This window comes from Dermochelys coriacea, chromosome 17, assembly GCF_009764565.3.
Source record: "Dermochelys coriacea isolate rDerCor1 chromosome 17, rDerCor1.pri.v4, whole genome shotgun sequence".
NCBI classification, from domain to species: Eukaryota; Metazoa; Chordata; order Testudines; family Dermochelyidae; genus Dermochelys; species Dermochelys coriacea.
The window spans coordinates 6,137,751-6,161,540 of NC_050084.1; the positions used below are offsets into that span (position 1 = coordinate 6,137,751).

General features: G+C 48.0%; 1 long non-coding RNA gene across 1 annotated transcript; it reads left to right on the top strand.

The window, feature by feature from the left end:
* Positions 1–814: 814 nt before the first annotated feature.
* Positions 815–18,443, top strand: LOC119844655. The gene is made up of 4 exons (XR_006276219.1): positions 815–1,007; positions 12,910–12,974; positions 15,689–15,884; positions 16,418–18,443. It is a non-coding gene; the product is annotated as an uncharacterized LOC119844655 (long non-coding RNA).
* The last annotated feature ends 5,347 nt before the right edge of the window (positions 18,444–23,790 follow it).

The following is a 23,790-nucleotide window of genomic DNA, read 5'->3' on the forward strand; positions in this document are numbered from 1 at the left end:
ACCGGCAGTAAGAAAACATGTCAACAGAATAAAATATTAACCAATGACAGAGAAAAGTGCTCGAAATCCCACCCCTAGCTCCTTTCCGCATACCGGGTCAGCGCTGAATTTGCTGCCGGCGGGGAGCGCTCCGCAGGCGGGGAACTGCTGACAGAAGCACGGGGCAGCCCAGAGAGTCGGGTGGAAACCTCGGGAGAGGAGCAAGCCCACATCAGAAGTGCAAAGCAACACACACACACACACACACGGCTTCGCCTGGCCGGGAGGAGGGAAGGAGTTGCCCAGATTAAAAAGTTCTAGATGTGGCAAGGGGGGATATTACGTGTAAATGTGCCGTAGGCATATACAAGCGGGAGTGTACCCGTGGTTTTTGTGTGTGCACAGAGAGGGCGGTGTGCGCGTACATCTGTGCTAAGATAGTGTGTGTGTGTGCATGCTAGTTCGTGCGTGTGTGCATAGACCCCTATGTGTGCTAGCAAGTTGTGTGTGTGTACGTGACGTATGTACAATGATAGAGAAATCTGAAGGCAACCCTGCTCCCCCAACACAAGGTTGTGATCAAGTTGTGTTGATTTAACTTGCCTTGCAAAGGGCATGCGGGATCAGTACTTTAACGTGGATTTTGACTATCAGTTATGTAACAGGCTCACTTCAAAGCCCGGACTCTTCTTTGCAACCACCTAATTTTATAAGACGTGGAGGGGAGACAGGCGGGGGTGGGGGGGAAACTGTATGATTCCAGCCCTACGCCAGTTACTGGCCACTGAATCTAGGTGGGGCCCACCACCGCCAGCGGTGCTTGCCAATCCATGCAGCTGCGAAGCGCGCCTGGACTTTAGCAGACCGCGAAGGGCGTCAGAGGCGGCAGCTGCGGGGCGCGGGGAGGCTTGAACTATTTGGGGGCGACCCGCGCGGCGCATCGCCGTTTTAAATCCCTCCCCAAGATCCCTGGCACGCCGGAGCTGGACGGGAATGGAGTTCCAGAACCACACGCCAAAGGCCCCGGGGTGAGTGATGGCCAGCCTGGACCACGGCACCGCGTTCATTGCTTCCCCATTGCGCCGGGGTGGGTGTTTTGCAACTCACTGAGTTTGCTGGGGAAGTGACACCGTGGGGAAAGCGGGCGGCAGAGAGGGAGGCGCCGCTTTATGCCCGGGGATGGGGCTGATGATGATCCAACTTCGAAGGGGGACCCAGGCAGTCACCTCTCTGTTCTGGGGAAGTCAGCCAGGCGGCAGAGGGGGGGTTACGTTTTCTCAGTGGGGGGGGGGCGATCTGAAAGCAGCGCCCGCTGTTTCTCCTAGCGAGGTGGGTGGGGGACATGGCAAAGCCCCCAGCTGGAGAGGTTGGTTTGATAACAGAGGGAATTTAGGGTGTTGCAGAGGGTCAATGATACTCTTTTTTAAACAAATTCCGCATCCTCCTGACTGCTGAGGTTTACATATGATTTTAACTAACCCCCTGACAAGTTATTCATCAGCTTTGCACGTTAAAAAGCCCCCCGGTCTGCATGCTTCAAGGCTGGTTCTCCCCTCCCCGGGAAGACTAATCCGCAGGGTTTGTTTACTGGGAGCCTAGATGCAGATAATCTTGAAGGAAAACCCTGGGTCTGTTTGAAAAGGGATTATGGTCGGGCATTCCCCCCCGCCCTTCCCCTTGATAGATAGTCTGCTAGAGGGTGTCACCCGGAGGGGTTAAAGGCGCAGGAGCCATTGTTTGGGGGTAGGAAAGGGGTGTGCGTGTCCCTTTTAAGAGGTCCATTTGGAGATCTGTTCTGATTAACTGGGGGCTCCGTTTGCTGAAGAGGAGCTTGGCGCCAGGCGGCTGAGACTCCACAATAAAGACCCGTCTCTTGTCACTTCATATTTACCCAAAAATCTTCAAACAGCGCCCTGCAATCCTCCCAAGGCTCCTGTCCCAGCCGCCTGGTCGTGGGCCCAGCCGCTTCCCTGGGAGATTGGGGAAGGGGGGCGCCCCCATCCCACCCCAAGGAACTGCCCCAAGCCCCCAGTAATCCCGATGGGCGCAGTGCAAACACTGGTCCCCCTCCCTCCCCCTCCCCTCTGCCCTTCCCCTCCCCTGCACGCATCAGGCTGGTGAATAGAAGCGTGTGACCCCTAGATGGCCGCCAAGGCAGCCTGTGAGTGCCCCTGCGCGGGGAGAGCCCGGAGGGGGAGCGAGATTCCGCCGCGCCCGGGGCGGCTCCAGGCTCCAGCTTTTTACGCCGTTCCTCCGCGGCGCGCAGCAAGCCGCAGGCCGGCGAGAGGGAGCGGCCTCCCGCCGCGGCGAGCTAGGATCGCGGCAGACTGGAGGGGAGGGATGGGTCCGTCTCACTCGCCTTGTGCGCCGGGAAACAGATCTCGCCCTCCGGAGCTGGCCCTGCTGGCCTTAAGGCGCGGTGCGTGTAATGAACACCCAGGGTATGGGGCACCAGCCCGTGCACACGGGTCATGCCTCGCTCTGCATCATTCAGAGACCCCCGGCTGCAACCTCTGGCCCGCGGCGAACCTGGGCCCGGCTCGTCAGCAGTTTCGCTACCCTGTCTGCCCCCGGTGTGTCACTTCCCTGGACGCTTGTGCGCCTTCCCTCCTTCCTTCAGGGGTGGGGGCGAATTCGTTGCTGGGGTTTTGACAATGGGCTGTTCACAGGCGTGGGGCTGATGGCGAGTTGGAGCAGCAGGACCCTAAAGCCAAACCAGGGTCATCTCCCCCCTGTTTGTTGGTACATTTTGCGGGGTTGCTGAGGGCAGCCCCTGGCGAAACCGAATCAAAGCCTAACTGACACTTGTTATCCAGGACACTTCACAACCTGCGGGAAGGTTGATGGGCTAGGGTAGGAACCCAGCCTGGCCCACACTGGCGTCTTCTGGCTAGTAGTCCGGGATCCCCTTACAAAATCCAGCCCCACAATCTGGATCTTGCGACCAGCTGCTGGGGCCCAGAATGCGCTGGAGTAGGGAGAAGGGAGTGCGCAGGGATTAGGGAGACCATTTGAACTCACCAGAGCACAGGTGATTGTTAAAAGCTGCAGGGGAAGGTGTTAGCATGGAGGGGGGGGGTCAGGATGTGTTGAAATTTAGACACAATTTGGACTTTGGATTTTCGCCTCCGCGGCAATGTGCTGACGGCAGCGGCGGCCGAATCCAAACAAAACCGGGCTTTTGCCGCAACGCAAAATCGGTGCCTTTTAATCCGGGGGAATTGCAACCACCCCCTCACTGGACGGGCAGCTCTGGTGCTGAACGTCCTGGCGACTTTCAGATGTTGTCTGAAGGAGGAAAAATGCAAACTTAGAATCTGGCGGACAATAAACCCAGCTGTTGCGAATTAATGCTGACCCCTTTAAAAAGCAGCTACCGTGCAATACATAAATCATCTAAATCATCCTCTTACTTCATATCTGAAAAATCCTACAGAGGATTGTTTTGGGGAGACATAAATATGTATTCTTCTCTGCTGCCTGAAAGAGTCCAGGGGGGTTGCATGGCGCAGTTAAGAGGACGTTGTGACTGTAAACTGCTTCGCCTAAAACAGAAACGAAAGGCCAGTCGTCTCCCTGAAATTCGGCGTGAGGATAACATTTCGGACTGGGTGTATCGAGAACATTCACTCGAGGAAATCCAGGATCCTTTTACACGGGATACCGAGTGTCCTGGCCTTGTGAAGCCTAGGCTGATATATCCGCACATGCAACCTGCAACAAGTCAGTCTCAGCTCGAGAAAACAAATCGCAGCTCCCCTGATATCACCCAGAACAATTTACTCCATAGTTTTAATTACCTCTAATGGGGGGCAAAAAAGTGTTCGAATAATCTGTCTGCAGCAACACTTCTACTGAGTTTTCCAGAGAGCAGGCTGCTCCGGTTCGCTACAGTCTCCTAATTCGTTTGAATAGGATCAAGAATAAATAATAATAATTAATATCTCCTCCTCCGCCCACCCCAAAACCCCCACCAGATCCAAGCCGCTATGTTAGATAATAACAGACTAGCAACAAGGCAAAGAAAGAGGTGGAGTGTGCCTCAAGAGGCTCAGATCTTTTTTGATCAAAAATACCTTTCTCCTTATTCACCTAGTCAGCCGTAATTAACAATCACCATATTCATTAAATATGTTAATACGGCCTTCCTCCTTAAGACCCAGAGTTACTTACTCTCTTTTTATTGCTACAAAAATTCGATTGCATGGCTGACTTTGTTAGCTGCTAAAATCCCACACATGGGGGGGGGGTTATATTCCTTCTTTGGTGGATCTCCTACAAAGTGCAGGGCTACCCTATGCAGAGGAGAGAGCAGGAGGAATTGCTGATCTTGCTAAATGTAAACCGGGGGAGAAAAATTCTTCTAAAATAATTTGTAAAAAATCAGCGTGAATAAAAAGGACGGAGGCAATGCAAACACGCACCCCAAAGACAGTGGAACTACTGAAGTGTGTGTTTCAGTGGTAGCCGTGTGTGTGAGGCACTTGAGATCCCCTTTACAAAGTAATTACAAAAAAAAATCTCCCCCCCTGGTGATTGTGTGAGATTTTGGCCTACTTGATTTTATATTAATTACAGCCTTCTACAATTAATGACGGCCTTCTACTAGAGAGGCGGGGTGGTTAAAGGATAAATGGACGAGTCCTTAATCTTACATAAGACAACTCAGGTGGAATGGGGCAATGGGGTTAATGGAGCACTGTACGGGGGTTCAATGGGGTCTGTATAAAAGTAGGGTTGTATCACGCTGCATGTAGTTCAGTCTGAAGCCAGGGGAAATATTTGGATTCTCTCTGCTCCACAAATACGCAAGAACACGCTTCATTTTGGCCTCTGCGTTTTGATCTAATAATTTCTCTGCCATTTCCTTCTCCTGTAACCTTCTGGGACTCGCTATCTTTTTAATGCTGACTTATCTTATATAAATAGAGACGATTTCCTAACAATAACCCCTATCCTCGAGGTGAAACAGTGGTAAGGGGGGGGGGGAATTAGGAGGGGAACAGGGCCACTTACGGTTGTTTACAAGGCATGGGTTTCTTTGCTCGTCTTCTGTTTGTAGTCCCCCCTCTTCCTCTTAGCCTTGGGCTTTACCATCAGGATTGCAGATCGGGGAGCTAAAACCTGACACTTGAGGAAACATGAAACAGATTCCCAGCATTAAGGGAGGCGTCGCTTAGATCACCAACCGCTGCAGGTTCATTTCAAAGAGGAGAAGCCAGGGAGGAAGAGGATAAAGAATAGGTCATTACAATGTATTACTGCTATCAATATAAAACAATATGTTGAGCTTACATACAGTGCTTGAAAAACCTCTGCCTGAATCCCAGGGTTTAAGTCTTGCAACAGAGTCTTTTAAGGAGATGCCTCGCCGGTGCCCCCAGTTAGCCCGCCCCCCAGAAGTTTAAGCAAACATCTAAACTTTCAACCGAATTTCCCATTCCATTTTCCCTCTGCCCCTCTTTCATCTTTGCCCATCTCCACTCCTCGCTCCCCTTTCTATTTTTAGCTTGTAGACTTAGGCCTTGGCGCCAGGCCGTTTAAGACCTGTCAAAGTCCTTCATATTTCCCTCATGTCACATGGACCTTTCGCTCTCTCCCCTCGTCATGCAAAGCCAGTCATTTGGAGCTGGGAGTTCGGGAGCGAACGCAATTTGCTCTTCTCCACGGCTGTGTTGTCTCCCTGACCTCAGCCAGCAGGGCTGCTGGTGTCCTGTCCTGTGCACTTAGACAAATTGCGAGTGATTGATGAAAAATAACAATTCTCGCAAGCAGCAAGTCCCCGCTCGCCCCTGCCCTCCTCCCAGCCGCAGCCCGGGCTCGCTAGGAAATGAATGGAAAGCTTACATGTAGCAAACCAGCCACCCTGAGCTCGGGGCACAACACAGATGAACACCACAGGTTGAAACAAACAAACAGTGTAGACAGAGGTGGGTCCTGTCATTCACCAGCCTCTGAGAAGGAGAGGGAGGCACGGGCCGCCATTGCATTATTGTTGGGGGAGAGAGAAATCCCTTTTCAGGAAAGGTTTTTGAAAAGGAAAATTGGACAATTCCCCAAATATCCCCGGAGCTCCACGGAGACAGAAATCACGGGTAGTATCTGCTCTCCAGGACACAGAAACCCAACGTGTACCGACCTCAACTGGAGGCATGTGATATAAGGGGCCAATATTTCAAACAACCTGAGACCTCAGCAATAATGGATTTGAACTTTCACTGGGGGGGGGAATCTCCTATCCCTTACCCCCCCCCCCCAAAACCAGACTAGATGGTGGTGTCTTTCCTGTATTGGCTCGAGGGAGCGGCCCTTTCTGCCTGGATTGCAGGATCGGGGAGAAAACAGATAAAAGTGGAGACAGCTGCGGGATTGTCATGGCTAATTTTAAGATCAATCTGGGTGCCATCAGCGCCTGGGCTGAAAACCGAGCTTCTGCTGACACTTCACCCCGAAGGGAAGAGCCATGTAAATCCCCCAAAAGCAGAAGGGGAGGGGCGGGAAGCGCAAGGAGGGAAACTCAGAGCTAGGGCGTGGGGTGATTTTTCGGGCAGAAGTCACGAGGGAGAGCCGGACAGAGTCGGGACAAGTCCTTCCCCGCACGGCTGCGGGACGGGGGGGCGAGAGAGCGGCAGGTGGGAGCGGGCTTGAAACACGCGTCTTCACCTGTGGGCGCCGCGCCTTCAGGATCGCACCAGTCCCCACACGATTAGCGGGGTTTGCTGCGGGGTGGCCGGCGCAGAGTTGCGGGTGGCTTCGGTCGTTTGCTTTTCAATCGGTGGCCAGGCTGTTTGACGGGGAGGGGGCTGGGGGAGCCGCAGCTGCTCCGGAGCGAGCCAGGGCGACTTTCCGGGTCCCGAGCTCCGTCCTGCCGGAGGGGCTCCTGCTTTCTGCTCTGCAGCCTGCGGCGGGACCATGAGAAAAGAGGGGAGCGTGGGACTGACCCTACGGGGCGGCCCCCAAAAGGAACCAGGGAAGGAAATGGGAACGAGTTGGCAACGACCAACAGATGCGCAGAGTTACCACCACCACCCCCGGCTGAGTCTAGAGCCCCCCTTCCTAGAGAAACCAACGGCCTGGAGCTAGCCTGGGGAAGACATTGTCCGCGCATCAGATACTGTTAGATTGTCCTGTCAAATACACACAAAAATCACCCTCTGTCTCTTTGTGCGGCTTCTCCACCTCGCGCTTTCTTTTCGGTGGGATTTTAATGTCACCGGGCCACTTCCTAAAATAATAAGGAGATATTTCATTTGGCGAACGGTCTGTGAAAAGGTACATTGCAAACACCTTTGGAATGAACTGTAAATTGATCCCATTCTCCTAATTTATATCGAGATATAGGAGTATAATTAGTGTGTGTGCGTGTATATATACACACACCCTCATTAGAGAGATTTATGTATATCCACACACGTACAGAGGTAGAGAGATCCACTTGGAGACCGATTAGAACGTGATCTATATTAATGATACATCCCAGTTCAAGGGCTGTTTATTGCCCTCCGGGTATATACAAAGGGCCCAAGCCCCAGACATACATATTTTACGTGGCGGCGATAATTCCATAGAAGTAACCATAAAAGGTTTCGCCCTATGGCTTCGCTTCGCAAAAAGACAAGCCGCGAACCCGTGGCAGGCGAGGAAAGCTTCACCCGCTGAGCAGCCGTGGAGAAGACACGTGTGCCCCGAGAGAGCGGGCAGCTTAGAAACCGCATTTCTCTGCAACCTCTGTCGGGGAGAGGGACCCCAAATGGGTCACTGGATGCCATGTCGTCCTATAGCCCAACAGCTCAGACCAGAGAGTCTCAAGAACGAATGAATGCGGATCCAGCGAGCAAAGCCGCCCTGCCCCTCCATTCAACACCCGCCGTGCAATTAAGCACCCTCGTTAGCCCGCGGCCCCAGCGCCCCCGCGTACCTGTGGCGCCATTCTCCGCCCCGCGGAAGGATATTCAGTTGGTGCAAACCCTTCCTCCTAAGGGAAGTTCTGCAGCGTTTTGCCCGGCCTGGCAGCGCTGAGCAGAATTTCCCTCGCCCTCCAACTCGGGCTGGCGAGAACTTTTATTATTCATTAGGAAACGTGTCTAATAGTTTATTCTTTGTCTCTGGCTCGGGCTGAATACTGTGTGGTTGCTTTCAACAGTCGGATTAATTACCTGAGCTGCCGCAAACTCCCTCTTTTCTGCCACTTGATTGGGCACTGCTTTGCAACATATGTTATTTCATACTTCACACAGGCGCCGCGAAAAGCACTCACATTATTCGACACGAATCAGACAATCCGCTCCCTGCAGGAGAAAAGTCTATTTCGTCAAGGATCACCCCCCAGAATTGCCGGGGTTGGTTATAAAGTTGATGGTCTCTACCACAGCCTTTTAGCTTGGCCCTGGCCGGGATTTTCCCTCGCACAAGTTGTTATCCCCCCTCCTCCCCCCAAGGGATGGCACCTGGGCCCAGAGTGGTCTGGAAGTCAGTGTCTCCCCCACACAAATAAAAGAAAGGGGCCAGGGGGAGCGAGGTACAGCAGCATCGGAAAGAGGGGAAGGCAAAAGGGGAAGACAAACCACCACAGAAGATGCTGTCAAGGAAAACTGAATGGGGACCGGAGAAGTTAGGCAGGGTGGCCTATAGATTTTGTGTTGTTGGGTTTTTTTCTCCCTCAAGAGGCGACAACAGCGGCTGTAACTCGGATCAGATTTAAATCCAGGGAAGAATGAGCGTGGAACGTGTCCTTGATAAACACCCCGGCAATATACCCATATCCACACACACACACACACACGCTTTAGCCTCCCCCCTGCGAACAGCCAGGCGGCAAAATCCCAGGCTCTGGGGTTTAGCCTCACGCTTATTCTTCTCTCTTTACATGTTTCAAGAACTGCCCCCTTCCCACTGGGACGCCTCCCTTCTCTGCAGCGCTTGGCCTGGCAGACGCCCTCCCCTCCCAGCCCTGCAGAGGCGACGGAGTTGGAAATCCAATTACCACCCTCATTCCAGCTTCAATTAAGCCCTCCGGCCTCCCGGGCGCTCCCCGGCTCCTGCCCCGGCAGCTTCTGCGTCCTGTCGCCTGTCAGGCCGGGGGCGCTGGGCCTTGGACCGGCAGGGACACCGCGTAATGTGCCATCCCCCAGCATCAAGGCAAGAGCCTGGAAGGGCGATTCCTCATCCCTAAGGGGCGGGTATTTACACAGGAGCACCGGCTATTTGCTCACGACAAGAAGCCTCTCTCCTCCTCGCAGCGTTTGCAGGTGGACTGGAAGAGATTCCTGCTCTCGGCAGCTTCCAGGGGCATTTCTGCAGCTCCAGCACTGAACAACCTGGGGTTTAAAGACAATTTAGGAGCATGCACATAATATAGTGAACTCTGTACTTTTGACACGTACGTATCTCCCCCCTACTTACAGCTATGAACCTACATTCTGGATTTTTCCCTTTCCCTTAACTGTATATTTTATGGCAGTTACGCCCTGAATTTCATGCAGAAACACCAATGTTGGACACACACCTTAAGAGGTACGAATCCACATGCTTTTCTAATCGTATCCACTCCCTGTCAGCAGCCGGAGATTTCACTCTGACCTACCTAGAGATCTATTTTAGGGCCACATGTAAAATTGACCCGTGCATCTTTTCTTAGCATTTGGTTTAATCTTTTCAGGAAGAACTGCGAGGAATCCCTTTAAAGTGCCTCATGCTTTTAATCCGGCGTCTCTAGCCCCTTTGCCGACTTTCACGATCATTTCCCACAAAGTTTCTCAAACTGTTTAGATTTCTCTCCGCCTTTAAAGAAAATATTTCCACTAATCCAGATTTCTGGGAAACAACAACACGCGGGGAGACAGAGACACAAACTCCACTGAACTTTATTTATTCAGAGTTGAACAACGTATAAACATAGTTTCCAGACTGTTTGTCGGGAAAAGTTGCATGTAAACCTATTTCTTCGGCGCTTATCCCCCGGGAAAACAAAGCCTCGGAACCTCACATGTACGGCGCAGTATTGTTGGCATTGTCAGCCCGAATTTCGGGCAATGCAATGCGAGATTTAGACATCACGTCTGGCTTACCATAGACTTGAAGTAACAATGACTCCTGACATGCTCATATGTTAGAGCTCTGAATCCTGCCAGGAGAGATGCGAGAGCTTGCAAAAGTGCAGAAGAAGAGAGGGAGGGAGAGACAGCAGCATCATACAAGCCTAATGGAGCAATCCGAGATGGGCACCAATGTTTGACTCTCTGGAGGGAAGTTCTCTACCATTCCTGGAAGGGAGAAATGTCACCAGGAAACACCGCATATACCCTGGAACAAGGCTACGTTAGAGTGTCATAAGGGGGTGTGGGTACGAGGGTGGGAGTCAAATGAAAGATCCCCCCCCCATTTCCCCCAATCACACTGTGTGTACAAAACTCAGATCAGCCTTTACAACTGCCCCGCACATTCTCTGGATTCTTTCTGGCCTGGAGCGCGTGTGAGGCGCTGTGTATCCAGATGTAGCCATACAGACAGACTGGATGTAATGGTCAGAGGAGAGATTTTTTTCCACCCCGAACAAAAGCCCCCTCCCCCCCTTTACCTCCACTCTTTTCTAACGCTTTGATCATTGAGCTCTGACCTTGTTCTCAACAGTCCAGCAGGTTGATTGATTTTCAATTACAAAAGTCTTCACTGAGTTGGGACTAAATTGACCCTTTTTAGTGTGTGTCCCTCCCCCCCCCCATCCCCACCCCGACCCCCATGGGACTCCAGCTCCAGGACTTCATTAACCCTTGCTGCGCCCACACTTCAGAAACTAGCCTGACGTATAAAAGCCAACTAGATCTATTCCCCACTTCCGGTCAAAAACCCGGCCCTCAGCCACACACCCCGATCTGGCTCATGTTCCCTTTCCTTAAAAGGACAGACACGAATTTGCCATGGCAGAGCTGTGGCCGCTTTTTCGAAATGCTCTGAAGGCTCGGGGCTGGGGGGACCAGCTTTGCGCGAAACAGGAGCTGGCATTTAAAAATCGTTTAAAGCCCAGTGTTTAAAAATTCCATTTAAAAAAGTGTGTCAGAGCCCAAAACACGGGGATATGCGGCACAATTAGAGGAGGGATAATGGCATTACCCCTCACTTCATTATTCAAATGGGATCTGGGCACAATTCATGCAGTAACCTCGCCCTAAACCACACATGCGTGTAGCTATCTGCGTCTACCCTATGCACAAATATAGGTGTATACAGTGTCTTTTGTACACATCTATATCAGTGTGTATTGTGTATATTTTATAGAGACACCAGACCTGCACACAAACAGAGTTCTCAGCCAGTTTTGAAACATAGTTTCACCCTCTTTTCTTCCATGGCCACCAGCTCCTCTCAATGTATTTACACGCAGACATAAATACGATTTTGCGGACGCTAATGATTACCAAGATTGTGTTGGAGTCAGGGAAAAAAACGTGGAGTCATTTGGGGAGTCCGATGTTGTGTTGTGGATAAATGTTTCGACATCGGTTCCTTAGCAACGGCACCGGTTTGCGACACAAATCCATCACACTCACACACAAAGCCAAACATGCAACTTACTTGTGCGTGTAAGTTACAATAAACGGCAACCGCCCACTTGCTTCCCACCATACAGTAGTGACAAAAGAACCATCGGATCCCAAATCTTTTACACGTATGAACAGCCAAACAGTGTACATGTCACCCTTTGTCAGTCTGTTCTGCGTGTGTAAACCGCTCCACACACCCACCACAGACACACAAGGACGGCGCCAGGTGTACCAACATAGCTGTGCAGAGTTATCAGACAGAGAGATGAATAGATATGTATTCATCAACCGAGCTACATACATAAACCTACCCATTACAGGATATACAGCTCTTGAGAGCTGGGGAGACCTGGATACATAGATCCCGAGGATTTTCTCAACCGTGTGGCTTGTCTGGGTCTAATAACCCTTTGATTTTTAGCGTTCCTTTCTTTTCGGGAAGTTAAAGAAGTAAACTGCAGATTATTGTCTCAAGAATTGTTCCACTGAGTTTTGAGGGGGAGAGGGGGGAGCCCTCTCAAGGGAACGGGGACACAGAACAATCTCTTGCTTTGGGGAATTGATCTAGTGCCGGAACGGCTGAAGCCGGAGTTTGTGTTTGTTGCTAGTTCATCGTTTAAATAAAAGAGATTAACAAACGACGCGATTTGCTCAAATCACGCTGCTGGGCTCTTCCCCTCCCCTCCTTTTCGGGATTAAAAGTGAGGATTTGAGGCTGTAAAACAGTCTGACCTGGATCGTTACAATAACAGCAGGGGAACACCCCCACCTCATACACAATCAAGTAAACCCAATAATAGCTCGCTAGAAAACGAATGGGAAGTATCAGGAGAGGAGACTTAACAAGCGGCGAAGTTTCTGAAAGCATCTTGTGGATGCGGTCAAATTCATGAATGACCGGGGAGGGGCGTGTTTTGAGAGAAATGAAACGAGAAACAAAAACAACCGTTCCCAGCATTGTTTGCAACACACAACCGCGATCGCTGGCCAGGAAGCCGCTGCTGGATGCCCGGCTGCCCGAGATCAATACTTTTTTGTATTATTCACTTTAAAAAGGACCCCTGAAAATCGGTGCCTACAGATACAGACCCCCCCCCCACCCTTTAAACACCTGTCTCCTGAAGACAAGACCAAACCCCAGCAGAGTTCAGGGTGCGAAGACCCTGGGTCTCACCGGGTCAGGGAAATATGAACCTGGTGCGCTTGAACTCGCCCCCTTTTCTAATTGGGATGGTGGGTGGAAGCAGGTCCAGATGGGCAGGCTGCTCCCCCGGAGAGTAAATAAGCAGGTAAACTAGATCCCGGGGTGATGGTTGATCCCGGGGTCAGCCTGCAGCCCGGCTCGCTCTCTCTTTAGCCACCGTCTTCCCTTTTTCCTTTTCTCCAACAGACTGAAAGGAGCAGTTTAAACCCAAAAGCAACCCCAGCCCTACAAACGGGGGATAAAGGCCACAGGTGACCGAAACAGCTGAAAGGGAAAATATGGAGCCCACAGGAAACCTGGTAGCGAGCTATTTGTGGCTGTTTGTTTTAACTGTCGAGGGGGGGGGGAGGCTAAAGGAATCGAGCCGAGCGTGACACCGCGTACAGAGCGGGCTAGTCGGTGCAGCAACGGGGCACCGAGAACCCACCTGCGGCTGCCGGATTTAGCCGACACCGCAGAGAGGAGTCCGGCCAGCTTTGTGCAAGAGACTTGTCAGGAGCCCGAGACAGGGCTGGAGAGGTTGCAAAATAAATACAAAAGCTCAGGAGTGGGGGAAATGGGTCCTGTCTGGTTGAAATGTAAGTTTCGGCTGAGAAGTCCCAGCGGGTCACTTTTGCCTCCGTTGTTTGCAGGGTTTAAATCCGATTCTAGCGGAGACAGGAGGGAAGCACCTGAGTGTAAGGGGAATAAATCCGAAACTCTGATTTCCGGGGCTGAGCAATGAATTCGGTTCAGTTCTGTAACGATTTCATTAGTCGAGTCTCTCAGTGGATCTCCTAATTCTGTGAATTGATCAGGAACATTTTACGTGCCAGTTGCGTTGTTTTGTTGGCAGAGGTCAGAGAAAGCACCCTGTTCCCTGACCGGATAAGCGCACACAATTCGTTTTCAATTTGATTTCCACCAATAATTGTCAGCAAACTAGATTCTGGGAATGCTCGGGAGGGAGGTGCGCATACCCTGCCGCGCTGAAATCATTTTCCAAATGGGCACACATCAGATTTTGTGGCCCAATTTTAATAATGGTTAATATGGGAATTTTAAAAGCGTCAGGAAAATACCGGGCAACTTTCTCTGTGCCCTTTGCCGGGTTTTTAGAATGGGTTTCGCTCCAGCCCCTTGTGCATTCGCTTCCCACAAACATTTGCACCGAGCACGCTTGCACCACGCATGCAATCCGGGAACAGAAGTCGCCACATGGCATCTCTGGCCAAGCAAAGCCGCGCGGATCGCACGCCGCGGCATCAAATACTCGCGAAGCACCCGCGATCAAACCATAGAACAATCCGAATTTCAAACCACAAATACACCTGAGGAAATAATGATCCGCTCCTAGAGACTGTGTGAGCAGAACAAGAGGTTTAATTCATGGGACTGATTATTCAGTGTGAATGATCTGAGCTCAAGGAAATTAACCCCCCCATTTCGACAAAACCAGGCTTCCAGACTAGCCGCGCTCCCAAGGCAAAGAGAGGGCGCAAGGCAAACGTGGCGGGTCTAAAATCAAAGGCGAGATAAACGCTCCGCATCAAGGCGCAGCAGCGCTGCAGTGTGAACACAGGGGACACCCTGCTGTCAGCAATGCGCTGGGCTGGCGCAGTGTTTGTGGGGGGATGGAGACTTGAGGCCAATCCAATACCAGTGGGTCGGTCTGAGACCACAGGAATACCCTCCATGTGCCCATCCCTCTCCCCAAATCCAGTTATCACCCAGCTCACCGACAAACTCTGGCTCCAGAATGCTAATTGCTGCTACAAGCACAGCTAGACACGGGGGTGCAAGTGCTCCCTGGCCTTCTTCAGGGGTCTGCTCAATGCACCTCCATACAAAGGAGTATGTTTAGAAAGCTACTCAGGCTGCAGGGGAAGCCAGGGTTTGCCAGCTGTCCTGCCCCACCACTCCCAAGCTCAAGGTTGCCTTTTCTTCCTCTTTTTGGATCAGACTCCCTCCTCAGCTGGGTGAGGGTGACAGAGGGAGCAAGGCAGTGCTTAATTGGCACCAAGGTTTGCATTTTTATGCCCAGTTTTTGCAAATGTCAGTGCTTCCCTGGATTGGCATTTCATTATGGCAATTTCAAATCCAAAATGCTACTAGTCTACAGCTGGGATAAGGCCCCCTTCCATATCCTAGTAGTGGCTGTTTGTGTTTAAAAAATGCCTACAAACTCCCACTGAGATTAGGGACCCATTGTGCTAGGGACTGTCCAAAGGCCTGGTGAGAGACAGGCCCTGCTCTGAACAGCGTAAAGTCTAAACAGAGGAAGGATGCGGCCAGGGGAACACAGAGAGGTGAAGTGGCTGGACCAAGATCAGAAACCTGGTCAGCAGCCAAGTCAGCAACTAGAACCCAAGTCCCCTAACTCCCAGTCCAATGCCCTAGTCATTGGCTCGCTCATTGCCTCGCTTATCAGTTAACAAACATTGTTTATCTGAAAGAAATGAAACCTGATTTTGAACCATCCCTGATCTGGATTTTGCAAGCAGCCCCCCATGTGTGATATCGCTGGACACACAGAAATAAAGACAGCCCCTGCCTGAAAGAGCTTACATTCTAAACACGCTTCAGAGAGATGGGAAGATGTAGAGGAAGTGTCTTATCCTTTATAGAATAATTCCTTTTATGTCTTTTGTTAGCTAGCAATTTCCATCTTGAAAGTCCCGCTCTAGGACATCTGTACAGCCGGAGCCCTATCTGTGGGCTAAAGTTGGACTTAAATGGCCTATAGGCCTTCTGCTGCCCCTCTGCCTGAGGGGAACTTTCACTATCCAACTGCTACGTAGCATTATTACTGCTGCTGGCTTTTTTCTACCAGTGGCATTTTCAAAAGCGCCTACATGGCTTAGGTGCACATCCCAAGTATTAGTTACACGAGAGTATGGGAAGCAGGATATGGCAGATAAGGGTGAGTGAACCAGGTGCATTGTGTTTCACTGTGTTTTCTTCCTATCTGTTTTTTTCCCCTCAGCTTCCTTGTATGTACATGGATCTTCCAGTTGAAGATCCATGCATATGGAGAGAGAACAATAATGGCATCAACATTCCCTCCGCACTAAGGAGAACTTTGCTCCAAGTATCTCACCGCTGAATGTTTTGTCCTCCTATGTTGAGCAGCACGGCAAGTTGGCTCTCAGGGTTCATTTCCTTTGGACCCCCAAATCCAGGTAATGCCATACCATGCACTATGCACAAATCAAGGGCTTGCCTTCCCGATAGGTCACTAATCTCTTGGGCACATGGTACTTTAAACCCTGTATCACGGAAAGAAAAGCTGAAAGGGAAGAAAAGGCAGTGAGCACCATGGCAAGGCGGTCAGTCAGTTCATAACCCTCCTCTCTGCTTTCTCTGCACAAACTCAGTGCCAGATAGAGATCAATTCGTCTCCACAGAGAAAATACAGTCACACGCTGTAAAAGGCCCTAGTGTCTGCAGTTGATTCTGACATGGACTTGAGTCTCACTGGGGTTAAGGGAAACTTCTAAACATTGCACGTAGTAACAACCCCAGTTTTATAACCAACAATAATTGGCCTCCCTATTATTCTCTTTCTCTGTGTTGAAAACAAACCCTGCCCTTGGTTCAGTTGGCCTCTCTAGTTACCACGATCTGTCTCCTATCCTTCAAATCTCACCTTAGGACATTACCTATTCAGGAAATCCCTCCTCCATTTGTCTGAGCCCTGTCTTGTCTTACACAGGGCCTGATACTGCAAGGATCCTGGATGCCTCTTGAGATGAAGGGGATTTCTTCATTAAAGTGCTGAGAAAAGTCCAGAGTAACATGATTTCCTGTTGAGATTCTCTCAGAAGTTCCTCTGCTTTTCTTGGGACCATGTGAACCATGCAGAGTCAGCAGCCGTGTGACACAGCAAGAAATAATCTGCCCAGCTCTGGGGTCAAAAACATTTCTATCCCACAAGACGAGAAGGACAATAGGGTTTATTTTCCCCTTTATTTATTTTTATTTATTTATTTATTTATTATTTATTTGATGCATCTCAGAAGCAATATACATCCCATCTTCTCTGGAAGAACTGTTTCACACTAGCAAGTTCAAGCTTTTTCGTTAGCGACTGTGGACATCTTTCTAAAAGCAATGCTCTTGTTCAGCCACATGTTCCTGGGTGGAATTTTATGGCCCAAATTACGCAGGTCCGATTCGTTGATACTAATGGTCCCTCCTGTACATACATGGAGGGATAATATAATAAATTCTGGCTCCGGTTGGCTAACCTCCCCTAAATTGCCGCATGTAGGCAGTGCAACCTAGCGGTCAGAGCAGAATCAGCAGGCAGAGCCAGGCAAGCCAACGGCTGGAGCCGGAAGTCAGAACAGAACCAAACGGGATAGCCTGAGTCGTGGTCAGGAGGCAAGCCAGTGGTCAGAGCCAGGAGGCAGGCAGGGACTAGGCTGGAGCAGAGCAGACAAAGGGCGGAGCATGGCCTAGACAGGAAGCAGGTATGGGGCAGCTGCAGGCATGGGGCACATTGAGCAGCCACCGTGTTGCTGTTGCTACAGGGTTTATATAGTGATCTGTTGGCTCTTCTGACCAACCACGAAGCACAGTCACTTAGTGCAGGTTTATTGGGACTAGCCCAGTCTGGAGGCAGCTGAGTTCCTGGCACACACGTTGCAAAAGTGACAACATCATGTGCTCACCTGCTCCGATGTCACCAACTCTCATGGTTTTAACATGCGTCTCACAATAGTTGGTCTTTCTTTCAAAGCTCCAGCTCCTGGAGTCATGGGGTTAAACGTTCATTACAAAAATCAAAGCAAGTTTCTAGCTCTCAGGTTTGTGCAGAACAGCTTGAAAATATGACCCAAGTGCATCTAAAAGTCTAGCAGGCAAATGAAAATAACCCGTTTTTAAAAAAAAAAGCATGAATTTTATGCCATTCTCATGATTTTAAAGCGTGTGACTTATGATGTGTGTATATTTGGGATTGGCACTAATGGCCCAGCCTGACATAAAGCTCATTTGAACACTGTAATGCCAAGAATAGGAATAATTTAAGGAGCAATTGCATGCAAGCAATTGTATATGTGGGGAAATGACTTTCCCCCTTCATTGGTTAAGCTACTGGACTTTCAGCATAAGGGAGTTCGATGTAAACCAACGTTCAGAGAAGGTTTGTTTAGAAAGGTGAGGGACATGAAGAAGCAGAAAAGGCTCAGTTTCATCATGGTCCAGTTCCTTCCATGATGAAGCCATGGAATACCCACAGAGGAGTTTCCTCCACAACCTGGGGAGGAAGCAGGATCAAGGCAACCTGTTTTTTGCTATGCATTGCAGTCACCAATCAGGATCTGGCTCAGAACCTTCAGGCTGCAGCTAAGTCTTGCCAAAGCATTTTCCAGATTGTCTGAAAGTTAATGAGCTGACTTACTTTTTTTTTTCTTTTTAGCATATTGGCTTAAACCATCAAAGATCAAATATCATGGGAAATACTGAGAATTAATGTAACATAATGTAACTATTGGCCTTTATCCATCCAGGGTCTTTTCCTGGGGTTATTAATGCCTTTGCGAGGGGAATTCAGGGACACATGCCTTCTCTTTTAAAACATCTATGTGGAATTTTCACAGAAAAGAGAAGCAGGTATTTTAATGATTTTGTACAATGACTGAATCAAAATTGAAAATACCATGGTCTCATTTTAACATGGTATTCTGGTTATCTTATGACACAACAAGGAAGTAGATACAAGCCAGCATTTTTCACATGTTTCAGAGTAGCAGCCATGTTAGTCTGTATTTGCAAAAAGAAAAGGAGTACTTGTGGCACCTTAGAGACTAACAAATTTATTTGAGCATAAGCTTTCGTGAGTTACAGCTCAATTCATCAGATGCATTCCACCAAATATGCATATGCAAAAATATGCATTTTTCATAGGAGTGGGTGGGTGAGATTCTGTGGCCTGCGTTGTGCAGGAGGTCGGACTAGATGATCAGAATGGGCCCTTCTGACCTTAATATCTATGAATCTATGAAAGCTTATGCTCAAATAAATTTGTTAGTCTCTAAGGTGCCACAAGTACTCATTTTTCACATGTTACCCATGAGGAGATGGAGGAGAGAGATTAAGTGACTTGTCCCAGGGCAGAGATCTAGGAGCCGGGATCCAAACTCAGGAGTTCCTGGCATTCAGACTTTTGCTCAGCCCACCCATCACTCTAGCTTCTATGTCTGTTTTAAAATTGGTTATAGATGCATACCAAGTACTGAATCAGCTACTATAAATGGGATGGTGTGCTGTTGGTAAATTGTTTTCATTATATTTCCAGCAATAGTAACTACCTGAAGGAAAGCACTTAGATACAAAGAAAAAAAATATTGTGGTTTGAGCCATTACCAGTTCATGTTTTACGAGCTGTAATTAAAAAAAAATTCTTCTCCTGTTTATAGATTGGCTTTTAATGTGATAGTTTTTTTTGTTAAATTGTATTAATTAGAAATTAATTTCAAATTACTCTTAACCATATAACTGGCCTGCGGCTAGTCTTAGTATTTGTACTTAGGAACATTAAAACCAACTTTGTTATCATGCAGTGCCTCAGACAATTCAAAATCTCCTCGCTGATTTATGTGGGCCTTTATTAGTTATTATTACATGGTACTGGCAGCCAGGGGCCCTAGTCAAGGAGCACCCCATTGTGTCAGGTGCTGTACAGACATATAGGAAGAAGTCTGCCCCTAACCATCTAGGTTATGAGAAAGTGTAACAGGCGGGTGAGAAAAAACAAATGAGGGAGAGGGACAGGCAGCGCAAGGTACCAGTAAAGTAAATTATGTTGCATCATCATTCTGATACCCATCGTTTATACCATGGGCAGTAATAATCATGCACACCTGATAGCCAGATTCCCTGATCTTTCGTGCTAAACTTTGCTGGAGCTAGGCAACATTTTTCATGCAAATACTCTTTTTTGCCAAAAAAACAAAAATAAAAATTGCAGAGTTGGGTTCACTGAATCCATTTGTGAACTTTGGTTGATTTTGGCAGTGTTTCAGTTGAGAAAAAAAATAAAAATAAAAATTTGGTACTGGTTCATTTGGGTATTTCCAAAATGAAATGTTGCAACTTTTCATTTCAGAAAGATGTATTATTTTGGAATGTTTTCAATTTGATTTAAAAACTGATTAAAAACATTATAAGACCTTCAAAATAGAAGCAAAATGTTTTGTTCAACCCAAAACTACATTTTTTCAACTTTTTCAAATTTTTTATTTCAGCTTGACCTGAAACAATTAAAAAATATATTATTTTTTGGTTTGACCACTGATGCCCAAAACCCCTGGTCATTCGCATGGCTCTGTTAGTAGCAATGTCAGCCGAGGTATCCAGGCTGACCGGTGGGTCGAACCATTGGAAGATAAATGCAGTGGAGATAGTTACGCTTGTTTCCTTTGATGAGAACAAATGGTTATTTGCGGACATTATTCAGTGGCCTTATCCATTTCCCAAGCTTTCTTTCCATGGTTAATATAACTCCACCCTTTACTATTTGAGGCCCATTGCTTGGCTGTAATTGCTGTTACTTCACTGATTACAAGGGCATGGGTTGTCACTTCTAAGTTATTCTGTGCTTGCGGGACTCAGATAACCCAGACTCCAGAAGGCTCTCCATGGAGCAAGGTTTATCACTCAGACAAAATTTTCACAGTATGTATCCCCTGTGATGAAAGCTTTATGTTGGCTGTCTGTTAAACAGCTGATCCATTACAAGACAGCATGGTCTTTTTCAGTATGAACAACTGTCTTCCTGATGGGCCAAATACGGACCTGGTCAAAGAGGCACAATTCCCATTAACTTCAATGGGTGTTTTAGCCGCTTAGGCAGAGATTGGATTTGTTCCCCGGTGCCTTGCCATACCCTGATGACATGTGGCTCTATCTCAAGATTATAGGTGGCCTTAGGACTTGTATCTGTTATATTGTCTGACTATGGAAGCCTTTTTTTCACATCAAGAGCTGGATTCTGCAAGGTACCGAGCGCTTCCTACGAAGTGCTGAGCATTCACACATCCAGAGACGCTCTGCACCCTGGGCCCAAGGTTTGCCATAGCACATTGCAGGGCAGACCTCATCCTTCACATGGCTTCCAGCAAAGGTGAGGCCTTCAGCTGCCAAAAGTGGGATGGAAGAGAGGAATTCAGGTCATGAGTTTCCTTTCTATCCAGCCCCATTGCCAGGAGAGTTACCGCCTTTCATCCCACTGCAATAACTAACACCCTCTCTTCCAGGAGGATGAGGAGACTGGTCTGACAAATGAGTTACAAGTCAGCATGGGCATCTAAGCAATCATCTGTGTTGCTTGTGCTGGAAAGTCCACTGATGATTAAATACACTGGGCCAATCCTCAGCTGGTGGACCATGCTCCATTGATTTGGAGGATCTGGTCCTACACTTGCTTGCCTTAGCTCTTGGCTGATTAGAGCAGAAGTTCTTCCTGTGTTGTCCACATCCCTCCTTTCTCTCTCTCGCTCCAATCTGCAGAGAGGTTTTATGGATTTGACTTAGTTTAGCCTGGCCTGTTATCCTCATGTGTTACATGGTTATTAATTAGCAAATGCCCTGGAAAAATTGACCCCAGCCCAACCCAGGTAGGGGGCTTCAGTGCACTTCTTGGTGGACATGTGTTCACATTATAAAATCAACTGTTACAAATGGTATTAGCTGGCACCTTTGTTCGCATTCTCAGCAGAGAAGCTAGGGATTAAATGTGCCTCAGAGACTAAACTGCCTAGAGGTGGTCTCTCCAGGACAGGGCTGAGATACATTGTTAAGGAAACAGAGACCAAGAGACTTGTATCAGTTCTTGCTGTGTTGCACTTGTTCTGTGGCCGGAGGCCTTGAGTCTCTTGAGCTGTAGAGTGTAAGACTGAATCCAGATAGATCCGCTTCTAAGCCTGGATCCAAAGCCCGTTTAAGTCAATAGGACTCCCATTGATTTCAATGAGTTTTGGATCCAGAAAGATAAATATTAACTAAATAAGAAACAGTAATAAATAATTTGCTGCTTAGAAACTCTACCGTGTCTGACAATATGTTTTATAACAAAAAGAAAATAAAACAATTCATTTCCACTTTCTGCTGGTCCTTGTTTAAATCTCTCCCTGTTTCTCACAGAGAGAGCAGAACAAACCACAAATTTCAATTTATCAGGGTTATCTACTGGCCCTATTTTTTCTACAGGGAACATCATCCAAGTGAAAATTATCTGTCCAGTAACCTACAGAGAGGCACAGCCAGGAATTAACGTAACATTAAATCTAGGAGATTTTTGGTTGGTTGGTTTTGTCACAAACACAGTCATTATGATTTATGCAGTTTGATGCCTCTAATACTCTAAGAAAAATAACCTGGGATTTTTAATGATGCATTAAATGTCAGTGAAAGTAACTGATCAATGATGAACAGAGACCGATATGTAAGCTCAGGTCCCAAATGACCATGGCAATATGCTATCAAGACAGACAACACCACAAAACAATCCTCCAATGCCTGTACCACTCTCAGTAACTAGTGATTGAATGGTCTAGTTCTTATAGTATAGGCCTGGGAGTGAGGACTCCTGGATTCTAACTCTGATCCTGCTGCTGACTTCCAGTGTGACTTTGGGCAAGTCACAACATTACTGTGCCTCAGTTTACTCATCTGTAAAATGGGAATAATATTCATCTACCTCATCAGGGTATGGCTCAAGCTTTATGCGTGGATAGTTGTAAAATAACGGGAGATTTTAAGATGATAAGTGCTGTAAATGTGTGAAGTTAATAGAGCCATCACTTTCCATGAGAGATGGACATGAGTTAATATCCCAGATCTGAACCTCCCCAATCTGAACCTCCATCTCTAGCAGAATTCTGAGGCTGATCCATATATTTGTAGAGTGCCCGAACCAAAACACTCCCACACTCTGACATTGCCACAATCCAGCTCAGGGGTTTGCAGTTTGGACCCATTTTTAACATGTACACTTAGCGTTTGTTGGGGTAATGTTATTTTCTGATATTATTGTAATCTGCTCACCTTAAACATCTCCACAAGACCAACCTGGTGGGCAGGAAGAGACAGAATTAGCATCAGTTAAATACATAAGTTTATCTCTTAGCCTTAGGTTTGGAAAAGTACAGGCTGGGCTACTTGATTCAAAGAAGTGATGAGTCATTGATGGACTTCTGGCCATAGCTTTCACCTTTATTCAATTCATGTTTAAGGAGTAACATTGAATGTATTGACCATGTGCAGTTTTCTAAAAGGGTTAGGATGAATTTACAAACAGCTTTGCATAAAATCCGTCCCCCAAACACAGGTCAGACAGACAGTACACATTTTACTTCATTTTAACTTGGCAGCAGCTTGGAGACTTTCCAGATCAATGACCTGATTGACAAGTAAATCTGCAAGATTCAGGTTTAGCAAGCACACTGTATAGATTATTCAAAAGGTGATAATGTACACATACTAAACCAGCCCTCAGCCTTGGGAGGTGTCAAACCAAACTTGATATCCATCTGTCTCATTTGCCCCAGCAATCAGATTCATTAGACATGTGCAACTTTGCTTGGTGAATAGCTTTTTTCTGGCAATGTGATGCAAGCATTTCTTCTACCCTCTTTCCCTAGAGAACTGGCAGTGCCATTGGAATGTAGCACCTTGATTTCCTAATTCCTTATTCTTATGCATTATGGACAGGATTTAACAACACTTCTGTAGTCTGGTACTGCGGCAAGAGAAAAACCAGCCTAACACAGTACCAGCCCGTAACGGGTGTAACAGTGGCATGAAAAATGCAATCCAACAGTCTCTGCCCCTCAGTATTATTAATCATGGGATCAAAAACACTCTGAGGAAGGGGCAGGTGACAAGTACAACTGAAAACAGGGATTAATTCATTTCCTAGGCTTTTAATTATGCTTGGTGACAGTGATGTAGATTGAAAGCAACATTGGTCAGAAAGCATAATTTTAGTGCATGGTTAATGAAGGTGAGAATCTGCAGCTAGATACACACAGACTTAACCCAAAGTCTTTTTTTTCTTTTTTTCTTTCATTTGTGTAAATA